Genomic DNA, 15,322 nt, shown 5'->3' with positions numbered 1-15,322 from the left:
GTCACCACCGTTTACTTGTTGTGTCTATTTGTACTATTAGTTATTATTGATAGCTAATCCGAATCTGTTCCGTCCGCGCTCCGGGGCACCGGTGCGCTTTCGGTTTCAGTTTCGGCAACAAATAGCAAACTTTAAAAATAATAGTCATGTTTATATAGTGCCTTATATATTCCGACTGCTTGCTGTGTTGGTTTTTTGTCCCCTGGGCTTTTTCCTCCACAGCAGGAGTGCTAGCAGCAGCAGTAAAATCCGAGGCCCAGCTGCCCGGCCTGAGCCTCGGCGTGTCGTAAGAGATCTAGCCCGCGTGAGGTGCTCCTCCGCCGGCACTACAGCCCGCTGCTGCGGCTGTAGGAGATCTCGCTCTCTCAGTTCACTGAGAACGAGCACTGCTAGCCCTCCCGTTCCATGCGTGCGTGCCTCGGTTTTAGATCCCGCTATGGCTGATGGTCTACTACCCTCGGCCCTGCGGACCCTGGACTCCATGTCACCTGGTGTCCCTGGAAACCCCGGCACACATGGTGTGGTTAAGCCTACGGGCCTACGTGGCGCTTGTATCCAGCACCTGGTGCTTGGTATACACAGTGTTCAGTCTGGCAATAGCAAGGTTGCGTGTGGTCTGTCTGTCTATGCCCCGTCTGTCTGGGCGCAGCTTGGCTGTGAATTCTGGGTCCACTACAGCACCCCCGGAGGTCCGCTGTTTCACCAGGTGCCGCCGCAATTGCCACCACGTTCAGAGATCCCCCACTCTGGCGAGTGATGGGGGGGGCCTCGGGGGTCCTGGATCTCCACCTCTCCCCGAGCCCCTCTGTCTCCTCCGCCATGGCTGCAGGGATGGAGACAGCCGCGCCCCCTGCGCTTGTGTCTCCTCCTGCTCCCGGTGCTACGGCCGCGCACGCCCCCTATGTGTGTGCACGTGAGCGATAAGGAAGAGCAGCGGAGCGACGCCCCCGGGCTCCCTCCCACTCTTCTGAGTCTTCGCTGGCTTCCTCCTCGCCGCGCCGTCGGTGAAGGAGGTCGGGCTCAGCGGAGAGGGAGCACGATGAAGCCATCCTCGCTCTCAACAGCATGATGGACCAAATCTGCGCTCTCTTGGCCGCGTAGGCAGCACAAGCAGCACAACAGGCGCAACAGTGCAACAGGCCACCTGGGAGGAGGATCGCCTGTCTCTGGGTCCTCAAGAGGACTCAGAGCTCGAGGTGGAGCTCATGGAGGAGGAGCTGGTCGCTCCCACCCCTCCTCCTCCATTGAGCATGGACGCCCCTCCTGCTCCCATGGGACAGGACAGGGAGTTCTGGGCAGTCATCCAGAGGGCTGTGGAATCTCTCCAGCTCCCCTGGCCCTCTGATCCTGCCCTGTTGCGCTCCAGGTTTGAGAGGGGTCAGTGCGCACAGTGGCCCTCATGGGCCCTCCCGCTGCTGCTTGACCTCCTCGATGAGGGCATTCCTGGCAGCCATTGTGGTGGCGTGCCGCCAGCTTTGGCTGTCCCAGACACGGCGGGTCCCTGAGGCGGACAGGACTTGCCTCATGGACGCCCCTATCTGACCGGGCTTTACTTTTGGCCCCTCTGTGGAGGAGATGCTCTCACGCACCCTCCAGAAGAGGGAGCAGTCCCTGTACAGTCCCTGAGTCACAGTCACTCTGGCGTGCTGGAAGGTGCTCCGTTGGTGGCGGAGCCCCCACAATTTGACCCTCGATGTGTCCCTGGGGCCAGTCTACCACCGAGCAGTCATGACGACAGACGCCTCCAAGCAGGGTTGGGGAGCAGTCTGCCCACACGGGCCCTCCATATCAACATCCTGGAGTTACAAGCAGTACTCCTTGGACTGTCTCATTTCCTGCCAGTCCTGCGTGACAGACATGTGCTGGTTCGGACAGACAACGGACAATGGCGGTGGTTGCCTATATCAACTGTACTGTCTAGCACGCCGTCTGCTCTTGTGGGTGCAGCCACGGTTCCGCTCCATCAGAGCAGTTCACCTCCCAGGCCTGTCCAACACGGCGGAGGACCTCCTTTCTCGGGGAGGACCCCCGGTCTTGGAATGGCACCTCCACCTGCTTGTGGTACAACTGTGGAGCCGGTTCAGCAGGGCGGACATGGATCTCTTTGCCTTGGCAGAGTCCACACACTGCCCACTATGGTTCTCCATCCAAAACCGCTCAAGAACCCTAGGGATCAATGCGCTAGCCCACACGCGGCCGTGCTGTCTCCTTTACGTGTTCCCACCATTCCCCTTTCTCCCAGTGGTCCTGGAGAAGGTCAGGAGAGAACGAGCAAGCCTTCATCCACGGAGAGTCTTGGCAGCACCCAGTGAGAGCAGACTTGTTGTCCCAGGTACAGGGCATGCTTTGGCACCCCAATCCGGGCCTCCTCCAGCTCTGAGCCTGGCCCCTGAGTGGGAGTGGTTGATTGCCTGGGGTCTGTCGGATGCGGTAGTTGCCACTATTCAGTTGGCGAGAGCTCCCTCTACGAGGTCGCAGTATTCCTACCGCTGGTGGACGTTTAGCACCTGGTGCCAAGACAGCGGTCAAGACCCAATTAATTGCCCCATCGGGGTCATATTGCAATTTCTACAAGAGCTGTTGGACCAGGGCAAGTCCCTGTCCACGCTCAAATCTCGGCCATCTCCGCATGTCATGTCCGGATTGATGGCGAGGCTCCTGGGTCTCATTTTCTGGCTGTGCAGTTTTTAAAGGGAGCTCGACGGCTGCGGCCTCCTCGAACCCTTTCACAGTGCATAGCAGACCCACAACAATATAGAGAGCATAATGATAATAGGAAACAAAAAAAACGGCTTTTGCATTTCCATTAACCTGAAATAAACCATTGCTAGCCATGAAATGTCCATCAGCAATTTACTTTACCGTAAAACCCACAATAAAGTGAAAAGTTATTTTCACTTTTATAATGTGGTCATTGCATGATACATACGATTATCTCAGTATCATTTAAATGTGAAATGTGGGTTTACATGTCATATCTACGTCATTTACTTGAGTAATTGGGACTGATGCTGTCCTTCTCTGGGGCAGTTGTTTTTGGCCGCAAACCTAATTCTGCTGAGGTTTTGGGCCAAATGTGCACACGTATCACCATTGCACTGCATGTAAACTCACCTACACAGCAGTGACACGGCCCCTCTCTGTACAGCTGCCTGAGAGGTGAACATTAGAGCCCCTCACCTCCTCTCTCTGTTCCCACAGCACTGTGTCTGCTGCTCTGTACCAACACCATATCTCACAATAAAGTGTGCTCTTAATGAACCACAGATTTATCAAAAATACTTAAGATTGAAAATGCTGCTCAGGGCTCATCCTTGCCTCCCTGTGTTCCCAGTCCCTCCTGGTTTCCCCAGACTGGGGCAGCTGGGGCCGCTGGGGCCACTGGGGCTGATTAAAGCAGCCCTGTCACCTGTCAGCTCAGGCTCCTCATCATGCTGCTCTTTCCAGGGCCCTGTAGGCCTTTGATAATTAGTCCCCCTGATCTGTCACATTACTGTCAATGCACCTCTCTCCTTCATTAAGATGGAAGAGTCTGAGCACATATATATATTATATATTACCTACCTCAGTAGAATGGCAGAAGATGTTCTTAGACCTGCTTCTATGATCCACAATCACTCCAAAGACAACTGAGGAAACTCACTGGTATGTAATTATAAACATATTTGGTTTCTGGTGTCCTTCAGTATTTCTTGACAAGCAGAGTGCATTTAAGATGTTTGCTTTTTAAACTAGTTGAATTTAATCCAAAACGTTTTCACTATTCTTAATATTACTGGTACTACCTAACATTTTTTATTTTAATGTTTTCTTTATTAATTGTATGAAGACTGTTTTGTTTTCCTTGAACATTAATGTTTGGATGTGGTTTCAGCTGGGTTAATCTGGGACATAGAGAAGATATTTATGGTTATTATTTGTCTCAACAGGAAAGCTAACCCCCGAGATGGAAAACATAACAGAATATTTGAACAACACTGTACCACTGCGAGCACTGCAGGATGAGCTAAACACAGAGATTCTGGTGAAAGTAATCTTTTCCATTACACTGTGTCTCATCTTCCTCTATGTGAACGGCATCATGCTCTTCACTCTGAGCACAAGAAGCACCTTCAGAGAGACATCGCGCTACATCCTGTTTGCTCACATGCTCTTCAATGACTCCATACAGCTGCTGACCAGTATGCTGCTGTACATCTTTTCATCAGTCAGCCTACATCTTATCACTGGTGTGTGTGCCATTCTTTTTTTAATTGCAAGCATCACTTACTGCAACTCACCACTGAATCTTGCTATAATGGCTCTTGAAAGGTACATAGCAATCTGCTTCCCTCTGAGACACAGTGAAATAGCTACGCCAAAGAGAACTGGAATGGCCATAGGTGTGATATGGTTCTTTGGCAGCATGAATGACATTATTCGCATCATGATCATTTTAATTACAGAACCCTTATACTTTTGTCTTCTGTGCATTGCACAACGAAAAAACTTTTCAGGAGAAAAATGCTTTTAGATGTGAGCACAGCATTCACAGCACTGTATTTTGTGGCAGTGACTCTAATTATCATATACACATATGTGGCAATAATGTTGGAGGCCAGGTCTGTCTCCTCTGAAAAAAATTCAGTGACCAAGGCACGAAACACAGTGCTGCTGCATTTTTTTCAGCTTGCCCTGTGTCTCACATCATTCCTACATGGTGTGATGGAAACTCTGGCATCAAACTTGGATGGGTCTGTGTTTCTTACCTTACAGTACATCCTCTTCATTGTGCTAATCATCTTTCCAAGGTGCTTAAGTCCACTGATATATGGTCTAAGAGATGAGAGCTTCAGACCACTTGTGAAATACTATTTCATGTTTCCTTTGAGAAACAGAGTAAAACCTCATTCAGTCACTATTTAGATGGCTTGTGTGTGTCATGAAAATGTCTGCCATGTTTCCTGTGGGAAGGTAAGAGATTGATAGCATATAGAGTAGTCAGAACTGAGGGACAGATGAATTCCAAAGAATAGGCTACCAGGATATTTTAGCAGAAAAGCTGACACACGCTGTGTCTTGATGCTCAAGCTTGGTGACAAATGAACTTTCCAGCATGATAATGATCTGAAGCCCATAATCAGTGTTCTTTATTGGTCACTACTCCTGAATTAATAGAAACTCTGTGGTATGTACAGCAGAAGGCCCTGCCCAAGCACAATCCACACAACCTAGAGGAGCTAAAGAGGTGCTGCATGGAGAAGTGCTTGATTATGCCTCCTGAGAAATGTATGAAACTATATATAATTACATTAACAAACTTACAAATAATAAATGAATAACTTAAAACAGGGCAGTACTGTGGTGCTGTGGTTGGCACTGTTCTCTCACAGCTCCTGGGACCCAGGTTCGATTCTGGCCTTGTGTGTCTACCTGTGAGGACTTAGCAAGTTCTCCTGTATCTTTGTGGGCTGTCAATGGGGGCTCCAGTTTTCTCCTCCTTCCCAAAGACATGCTACTTGGGTTGATTGGCTACTCTAAATGGTACTGAAGTTGTAGGGCCGGCCCGTGGCATAGGCGCAATAGGCAAATGCTAGGTTGTGCCGTCCAACCGTAGGGGCGCCCAAAGGAGTGAAGATTTTTTTTTTTTACTAATACTATTTTAATACTATTAATTCGAAATATTACAAAAAAGTGAAAGCCCCCACAACAACATAACTACATAACATATTAGGCCATATTTTCCGTGTTGCCCGCAGCGTCACACTGGCCAGGTGCATCAATCGCCCCCCCCCCCCCCCCCCCGCTCTCAATGTTAGACTTACCTGATTGTGGGGGGGTGAGTTCAGTTATCTGAAGCAATGAGTGTCACTGAACACGAAACATGATCAATTAACACCAGTAGCCACTTCAAACTGTCAAAAAGACCATAGCCCTCTGGTGCCCAGGGAAGAAAAAGAAGAAGAGAAGAGGAGGACAAACAGGATAAGGACAGGGCTGATGTGATGAATGAATAGTTTATCTAATTGCATAGTTACTGTTGGAGCAATGTTACTACTAGCTAGCTTACTTTGGATGATACTAGTAACGTTTGCTAATTTTAAATTAATTTTAAGTAAGGCTGTAGAACAATGCTACATTATGCATACTGCACTGATGTTTCTGTAATGTAGTTAGTTTTTTATTGCAATATTCTTCTTAATAATTTGTTTTATGTCAATTGTTTGCTGCAAGAAAGGCAAGGCAAGTAAGGCTGTAGAACAATGCTACATTATGCATATTGCACTAAGGTTTCTGTAATATAATTGTTTTGTGCAATACTCTTATTTATATTGTATTTATAATTAATTGTATGTCACTTGTTTCTTTAATACTGTTTTTATTTTGTGGGGGTTTTATGTTTCTAAAATAAAGAAAATCTCAAAGACATAAAGCTATGCAGTTTCTGTGTGAGTGTATGAACACAATGATCGGTGGTGGAATTGGCTGCGATGCAAGGGGCACTAGCTAAAATCTTGCCTAGGGCACTAAATTGGTCAGGGCCTGCCCTGTGTAGTTGTGTGTACTGTGCTGCAATGGACTGGTGTCCAGTCCTGGGTGAACCCTGCGTTGCACCATGTGCCTGCTGGATTAGGCTCCAGCCACCATAACCCTGTACTGGATTAACTGGTTATTGATAGTGATTAACTTAAGACATAAGGAAAGTAATAATTGCTGTAGAAGTGTAGTGATGAATGTGTCAGTGGTACTACAATTTCAATGTCAGGTCTCATGGGTGCTCTGCTTTTTCCTGATGATCATAACCCTCATTCATTGTGCTGGAAATTGTGTGCCGTGATAGTTCTTAAAAAACGGATTTCATATTTCAATAAATAATAAAGCTATAATAAAGAAAATGTGATCCACATTCAGAATAAATCACTGTCTCTCTCATAGTGCAGGTGAGCAGTGAGTGCACTGTTAGAGACACACAGCAGTCACACGGCCCCTCTCTTTACAGCTGCCTGAGAGGTGAACATTAGAGCAGCTCTGGGCACACAAGCCCCTCAGCTCCTCTCTCTGTTCCCACAGCACTGTGTCTGCTGCTCTGTACCAACACCATATCTCACAATAAAGTGTGCTCTTAATGATCCACACAATGTCTGGACTCCTGTCTTTCAATACACCCAATTATTCACTGTTTGTGTCAATAATGGTCCTCAGAAAATATTAAAACAAAGAAGGGTATCTATTAATTTCATCATTACACCCTCCTGTAAAAATAAATGTGTTCCCAGTCCCTCTTGGCTTCCACAGCCTGTGGCTGCTGGGGCTGATTAAAGCAGCCCTGTCACCTGTCAGCTCAGGCTCCTCATCGTGCTGCATTTTCCACGGCCCTGTAGGCCTTTGATAATTAGTCCCCCTGATCTGTCACATTACTGTCAATGCAGCTCTCGTCTGAGCACATATATATTACCTGGTTTCACAGCTGATCTCAGTAGAATGGCAGAAGATGTTCTTAGACCTGCTTCTATGATCCACAATCACTCCAAAGACAACTGAGGAATCTTTGAGAAATTTCACCTTAAGCAGAAAGCTCAGCCTGCCAATATCTTCTTTTAAAGTGCGCAGTTCAGACAATATGTCACAATGCTTCATCTCTGGAAAACCAAACAAATCCTGACTCTTCTCATGACTATGGCTTTTCTTTCACTGCTTTCTTGAAGGAAGTGACTGCATGTAAGTTTTGTGTTTGATAAAAGTTATACCCTTAATATTATTTGCATTTTCAATCACTTTGACAGTTTAAAATATTATTGAAGGAACATATGAAAACCTTGTTTTGATTATCTGAAACCTTGAGAATTTAGAAATTAGATTTTTTTTGTGCTTATTGTTTCTACGAGGAAAATAAATCTTGGACATGAAAAACACAACAGGATATTTCAACAACACTGTACCACAGCAAGTACCTGAAAATGAGCTCAATGTGGGGCTGTTAGTGAAAGCACTCCTGTCCATGACACCATGTCTGATCTTCCTCTATGTGAACGGAATCATGCTCTTCACCCTGAGCACAAGAAGCACCTTCAGAGAGACATCGCGCTACATCCTGTTTGCTCACATGCTCTTCAATGACTCCATACAGCTGCTGACCAGTATGCTGCTGTACATCTTTGCATCAGTTGAGCTGTATGTTCTCAATGGTCTCTGTGTTGTCTTCATTATAGCTGCGAGAACCACCTTTTGTAACTCGCCACTTAATCTTGCTGTGATGGCTCTTGAAAGGTACATAGCAATCTGCTTTCCTCTGAGACACAGTGAAATAGTTACTCTGAAAATAACTAGGGTGGCTATTGGTGTGGTTTGGTTTATGGGCAGTTTGAATGTCTTGACTGATGTTTTCTTAGTTTTAATTGTAGAACCAACTTACTTCATGTTATTTCTGATTTGTTCGGAGAAAGAATTCTTTAGAAGAAAAGTGCCCTTAGATAAAAGTAAAGGATTTACAGGCTTCTATTTTGTGGCAGTGACTCTCATTATCATATACACATATGTTGCAATAATACTGGAGGCCAGGTCTGTCTCCTGTGAAAAAGCTTCAGTGACCAAGGCACAAAACACAGTTCTGCTACATTTATGTCAGCTTGCCCTGTGTCTCACTTCCATTCTATATGGTGTGATGGAAACCCTGGCATCAAGTTTGGATTGGTCCATATATATTAACATACAGTACATCCTCTTCATTGTGCTGATCATTCTTCCAAGGTGCTTAAGCCCATTAATATATGGTCTAAGAGATGAGAGCTTCAGACCACTTGTGAAATACTATTTGACTTTTGGCTTGAAAAGCAGAGTAAAGCCCCATTGAGTCACTATATAGAGGGTTTCTGTGATTCTTAAGAAGGGCAGTTTTTGTGTGTAGAAGACATCTAATAGAAGATAATATGTTTGAAATAATGAAATAATGTTTACATAGGCTTTACATTTTTAATCAAAAAGCAATGTGGTGTACAAATGTACAAGATGGGATTTGTTTTTCATTTTGTGGATAATTTCAAATGATTTGTGTTTTGTTATAGGTAATTGGCATTGCAGGTACAGGGTGTCATTCTGATCTAAAAGCAATGCTTGGTACAATAACTCACATCACTCATGTGGGGGGTTCCTGAGAGTGGCTGATAGGCTCTTCAGTGGGTAACGCAAGATATCAGTGATTTTTCTTGTCTTTCAGAGAATCAGGATTACATTGCAACTCAACATCATTTCAAAATGTTTGGGCAGAATAAAAAATCCTTTCTCTGTTCCCACAGACAAGGGGCATAGGTTTAATTTCAGAACTGAGTGAGACATGCACTCCAAAGTTGTTGAGCAGGCTCGGGGGGGATGGTCTTGAGGGGGAGAGAGTGGAGTTGTCGATCAGGGGAGGGGTTGACGTATGAATATTCTTGTCGAGCGAGGGGGGATGCTGTCAGTTTTGGAGCCTATGGAGCCGGACATACATTATTGGGGGTACAATTTAATGTGGTCAACAATGTTATCACAACACCTACGAAACCTACAGGCTGTGTCTGCTGCTCTGTTCCAACACCAGCTTCCACAATAAAGTGTGCTCTTAATTAATGAACCACAGGCAGTCTGGACTAATTTATTTCAGTGTTTGAAACTAAGCAATTCATAGCTGACCTATTGCTACTGTGTTCTATATGGTTAAATCAGTTGGTACACAGGGCCTATTGTCCATATGGCCCTGCCAATAATGTTCTCCACTAGAGGGATAATTACTGAGTGGCAGTTTCTGCACTCATTGATTCTTACATTTCACCTTTGCTAAATCCATTAATTTACAGAAAATATACTGAAAAATAAATTCTGTAAAAAGAATATTGAATCTTTCATTTTCTCAGTGCTAAACAAACAGTTAAACAGTGTTTCTCAGTTTGGTTGTATCAGTGTTAAACATACCCTGAAAAGATAAATAACTTAATAAATATTGATTTAAGTACATTAATTACTGTTCCAAATTACTTGTTAATTACTTGTTCCAAATGAAGGGTGTGAATTAGTTTGACCACAAATGAATGTGGAAGAAGCGAGGAGGAGAAACAAGTCAAACAACAGTTTTGGATACGTTGGGGAGGATGTGCTGCGAATACCAGATGTGTCAGCAAGGAGGGACTGGCTATTGTCCAATCCACAAAGAATATCAGACTTGAACAGGTGAACAGAGGTGGTGCTGACGAAGGAAAAGGTCCTGGTTGTGCTGCATAAGAAGGGATCCCCATGAGTTCAGAGCAGGAGGGAGAGGGGATGATACACTCTTCCTGAATAGACAGAAGACTCATTTTAATTCACTCTCAGCTTGGTTGTAGTTATATCATGACAATTGAAATAAATGTGCTGTTAATGACAGAAGTACAGATATTAATCAAAGCTTAGGGAGAAAATTGACAAAAGGCATTACTGGATGTAACACGGTCTCCATTTGGGATATGTTTCATTATTCATTGGTGTCTTTCAAATGACAAACAAATTGTTTATATGTTGTATTCCTTAGAGAAAACAGTTTGCAGTTTAGCTACTGTCTATAAAAGACATTTGTTTGAAAATATTTTCTTTAAGGACACTACCAGAAGATTTTGAAGGTAATTCAATTATAAATTCATCATACTTAACAAATGAATTGAACCTGTGTTGTATATGTTTAACTGAAATCAATATTGTTCAGCTTATATATATATATATATATATATATATATATATATATATATATATATATATATATATATATATATATATATATATACACTCACCTAAAGGATTATTAGGAACACCTGTTCAATTTCTCATTAATGCAATTATCTAACCAACCAATCACATGGCAGTTGCTTCAATGCATTTAGGGGTGTGGTCTTGGTCAAGACAATCTCCTGAACTCCAAACTGAATGTCTGAATGGGAAAGAAAGGTGATTTAAGCAATTTTGAGCGTGGCATGGTTGTTGGTGCCAGACGGGCCGGTCTGAGTATTTCACAATCTGCTCAGTTACTGGGATTTTCACGCACAACCATTTCTAGGGTTTACAAAGAATGGTGTGAAAAGGGAAAAACATCCAGTATGCGGCAGTCCTGTGGGCGAAAATGCCTTGTTGATGCTAGAGGTCAGAGGAGAATGGGCCGACTGATTCAAGCTGATAGAAGAGCAACTTTGACTGAAATATTCACTCGTTACAACCGAGGTATGCAGCAAAGCATTTGTGAAGCCACAACACGTACAACCTTGAGGCGGATGGGCTACAACAGCAGAAGACCCCACCGGGTACCACTCATGTCCACTACAAATAGGAAAAAGAGGCTACAATTTGCACAAGCTCAGCAACATTGGACAGTTGAAGACTGGAAAAATGTTGCCTGGTCTGATGAGTCTCGATTTCTGTTGAGACATTCAGATGGTAGAGTCAGAATTTGGCGTAAACAGAATGAGAACATGGATCCATCATGCCTTGTTACCACTGTGCAGGCTGGTGGTGGTGGTGTAATGGTGTGGGGGATGTTTTCTTGGCACACTTTAGGCCCCTTAGTGCCAATTGGGCATCGTTTAAATGCCACGGCCTACCTGAGCATTGTTTCTGACCATGTCCATCCCTTTATGACCACCATGTACCCATCCTCTGATGGCTACTTCCAGCAGGATAATGCACCATGTCACAAAGGTCGAATCATTTCAAATTGGTTTCTTGAACATGACAATGAGTTCACTGTACTAAACTGGCCCCCACAGTCACCAGATCTCAACCCAATAGAGCATCTTTGGGATGTGGTGGAACGGGAGCTTCGTGCCCTGGATGTGCATCCCACAAATCTCCATCAACTGCAAGATGCTATCCTATCAATATGGGCCAACATTTCTAAATAATGCTTTCGGCACCTTGTTGAATCAATGCCACGTAGAATTAAGGCGAAAGGGGGTCAAACACAGTATTAGTATGGTGTTCCTAATAATCCTTTAGGTGAGTGTATATATATATTATAATTTGTTATAATTTGTTTGTGACAATTATAACAGAGCATTATTAGATTATAATGCATTCTCTCTATATAGTAATTTTATGAAGTAGAGACAAACAATATCAATACATTCTGGCAGACTGCAAGCAATTTTATAATAAATTAGACATATGATTAACTTCTGCTTTATGCTCCATTAGCAAAGAAAATGTACAATTACATATCCTTATACAAATATGGTCTAATAAGGACTAGAAAGTATCCCCAAATAATATAATAAGCAGTCCTCGCATGGAACTGAATTAAAATAGAGCAGCTATCAAGGTGAGGACAAAACAGTGATTAAGCAGTTTATAATGCGCTTTCTGACCTGTCTGAATTTTGCTAATACAGGTCATGAGACATGGTTGAGAACATCACGCAAAGCAATGTCAGCATCAGTGAAGGAGTAAGAGGGAGTTCCAGTCCAGCCGTGCTGAATGTGAAAATGCTGATGGTTCAGGTCCTAGTGGGGGCCTTTTTCTATCTGAACTGTCTCATGTTGTTCACATTCTTCAAGAGAGAGGCTTTTTGGACAAACACACGCTATATTTTATTTGCACAAACACTCCTCAGTTACTCAGTGTTCCTGGTTTTGACTGACTTGGTAATTTTACTGAATTGCTTCTATATCATGATGCCTGTGGGACTTTGTCTTTTGCTTTGTATGATTATGGACACTCTCAGCTGCACCACTCCGCTGACCATCACTGCAATGTGCTTAGAGCGCTACATGGCCGTCTGCTTGCCTCTGAGACATGCAGACATTTCTACAACCAAGAGACGGCTCCATGGCATTCTCCTTATTTGGTGGCTTAGTTTGATCCCTCCTTCTTTAAGTCTTTTTATTATTTTTGAAACCGAACAAGTACATTTGTATGAGATAACGGGCACCTGCACTTATCAAATTATGTTCCCCAAACAGTGGCTAGCATATATGAGGTCAACGGTCGCCCAGCTCTATTTCTCAGTATTAATAGTAATTATTATATTTACGTACATAAAGATCTTCTTTGCAGCTAGAGCAGCTTCAGCAGAAACTAGGAAACCAATGTCCAAAGGCCACAGGACTGTGATGCTGCATGCCTTACAGCTGCTGCTCTGTGTGGTTGAAATGCTGTGCCCTCTGATAGAAACAGCTGTAATGGAGATAAACTTTAATGCATTCATAAACTTGAGATATTTCGATTTTCTTGCCTTTTCTTTAGCTTCACGTTGCCTAAGTCCACTCATCTATGGTTTAAGGGATGAACAGTATTTCAAGGTTTTGAAATGTTATGCTGTTTTTGGATACAGTAAAAAAATATCCCCAGTTTTAGTGCAAGCCTAGTGGCAGATCTGGCTGCCACCTTCAGATTGAATTTACTGGAGTTATTTTGACTGTGTAGTCTAAATGACCCTTCCCCCCAACACACACAATCACTTCTTCTCTCTGTGTCTATTGCTCTGCACCATCACCTTCACCCACAATAAAGTGTGCCTTTAGCTAACTACAACTTGTCTGATCTTCTGCCTTTCAATTATAAAATTATACATATAGTTTAAAAATACTTGATTTTTTGTTACCAGTTTACATGCAGTAGTCAAGCACAACAATCTTTTCTCTTTGTAAAATGGCATGAAATTAAGATGTTTATTCTGTATGGAGTTAATATGTAAGAGCAGCCCTCTGAAATATTTGGTTGGTGTTTAACATTTCTTAAACATTGCAAAACCAGACAAGCACTTGTTTTTTGAGTATTTTTTCAGACAGTAGTAGTAGCTGTTCTTTATTTGTGTGTTCCTGTCTTTTTAAATTATTTTATGATGCCCACCTTCAACTCTTAAATGTGTCCTTTCTTTCTATACAGCTCTGGAAAAAAATAAGAGACCACTTAACATTGATTTCTGAACTTGGAGCGGCCTCTTTATTTTTTCCAGAGCTGTATATATATATATATATATATATATATATATATATATATATATATATATATATAAATGATCAAGAAAGGATGCATTCAAGAGTTGAATGTGTATATACAAGTGGGTGACTAATTAAAGGAAAAATCAGAATAAATGAATGGAGGAACATAACAAATGCAGATGCCTCCAAACAGGTGTACTGCATGATACAATTAAGTAATAAACATCTTATCATGTTCTGTGGCATGTATAAAAATGCTGAGCAGGCCCAGCTGACCTCGATTTTGGATCAGATGGCAAGAGGAAAGGATCTAAGTGACTTTGAGGTGTCATTATTGGGGAACGAATGGCAGGAGCTTCAGTCACAGACTGCTCAGTGTTTCACTAGGAACAGTGACTAAAGTTACATCTCCATTTAGATCTATGGGAAAGACAGTAAATAGGGTTGGAAATTGTGGTCAAAAGTGCACATTCGATGACCGTGATGCTCGTGCATTAATGCGATATGTAAGGAAAAACAGAAGAGCTCCATGGGGCACGAGGGGTCACTGCATGGTTTGATGAGTAATCACTGGTCTCCTACAATCGCCGGTCTCCAAATTAACGTTGGGGCATTTAATTTAAGTTTTACAGTATATATATATATATATATATGTGTGTGTGTGTGTGTATATATATATATATATATATATATATATATATATTGTAGCGGGGTGTGTGGTAGTGGTGTTAGAGCACACACAAGACCAGGCAAAATGTAGTTGAAGACAGCAGGAAGTCTATTTATTTTCATCGCCTGAGGCTCCTGGTTGACCAAGACAATGAGGTTAAGGGCAAACAAACAGTTCTCTCTTGCTAAATCCGTCCTCGGGTCACAGGCCAGGGTCAATTGCCAGGGAGGGTTGTTGTCCAAAAGAAATGTTCTTATCCATAAAAGCAGCCCTCGCCCTCGCCCTCGCCCTCGCCCTCGCCCTCGCCCTCGCCCTCGCCCTCGCCCTCGCCCTCGCCCTCGCCCTCGCCCTCGCCCTCGCCCTCGCCCTCGCCCTCGCCCTCGCCCTCGCCCTCCTTGTCCCTTCACCAACCACCTACTGAGACACAGGAGTGAAAATGGCCTGATTATATAGCCCAGGTCTGATGGGTTTCACCTGTGTTGTTTGCCTCAGCCATGGGGTGTGTCAGCTCTGCTGCACTCTGGAAATTTCCACACCCCTGTCCGTGGTCCTGATCCTGGAAGTGCAGCCAGACTCATGCAGCTGTCCGTGGTCCTGTTGGCCAGAAAGGAGAGAAACCGAGCAGGCACATAGTAGTCATCTATGACCCGCCTGCTCATCCTGCAACAATATGTATATATAGGTCCATAAATATCTGGACAGTGACACAATTGTCATCATTTTGGCTCTGTACACCACGAAA

At 43.7% G+C, this 15,322-nt stretch overlaps 1 pseudogene; it reads left to right on the top strand.

The window, feature by feature from the left end:
* Window positions 1-4,081: 4,081 nt before the first annotated feature.
* LOC136747131 (odorant receptor 131-2-like) lies at window positions 4,082-15,014 on the top strand (annotated as a pseudogene).
* Window positions 15,015-15,322: the final 308 nt, after the last annotated feature.

The sequence above is a fragment of the Amia ocellicauda genome, chromosome 3, assembly GCF_036373705.1.
Source record: "Amia ocellicauda isolate fAmiCal2 chromosome 3, fAmiCal2.hap1, whole genome shotgun sequence".
Classification (NCBI taxonomy): Eukaryota; Metazoa; Chordata; class Actinopteri; order Amiiformes; family Amiidae; genus Amia; species Amia ocellicauda.
Note: the sequence above shows the minus strand (reverse complement) of the source record. Positions and strands in the feature narration are given on the sequence as shown.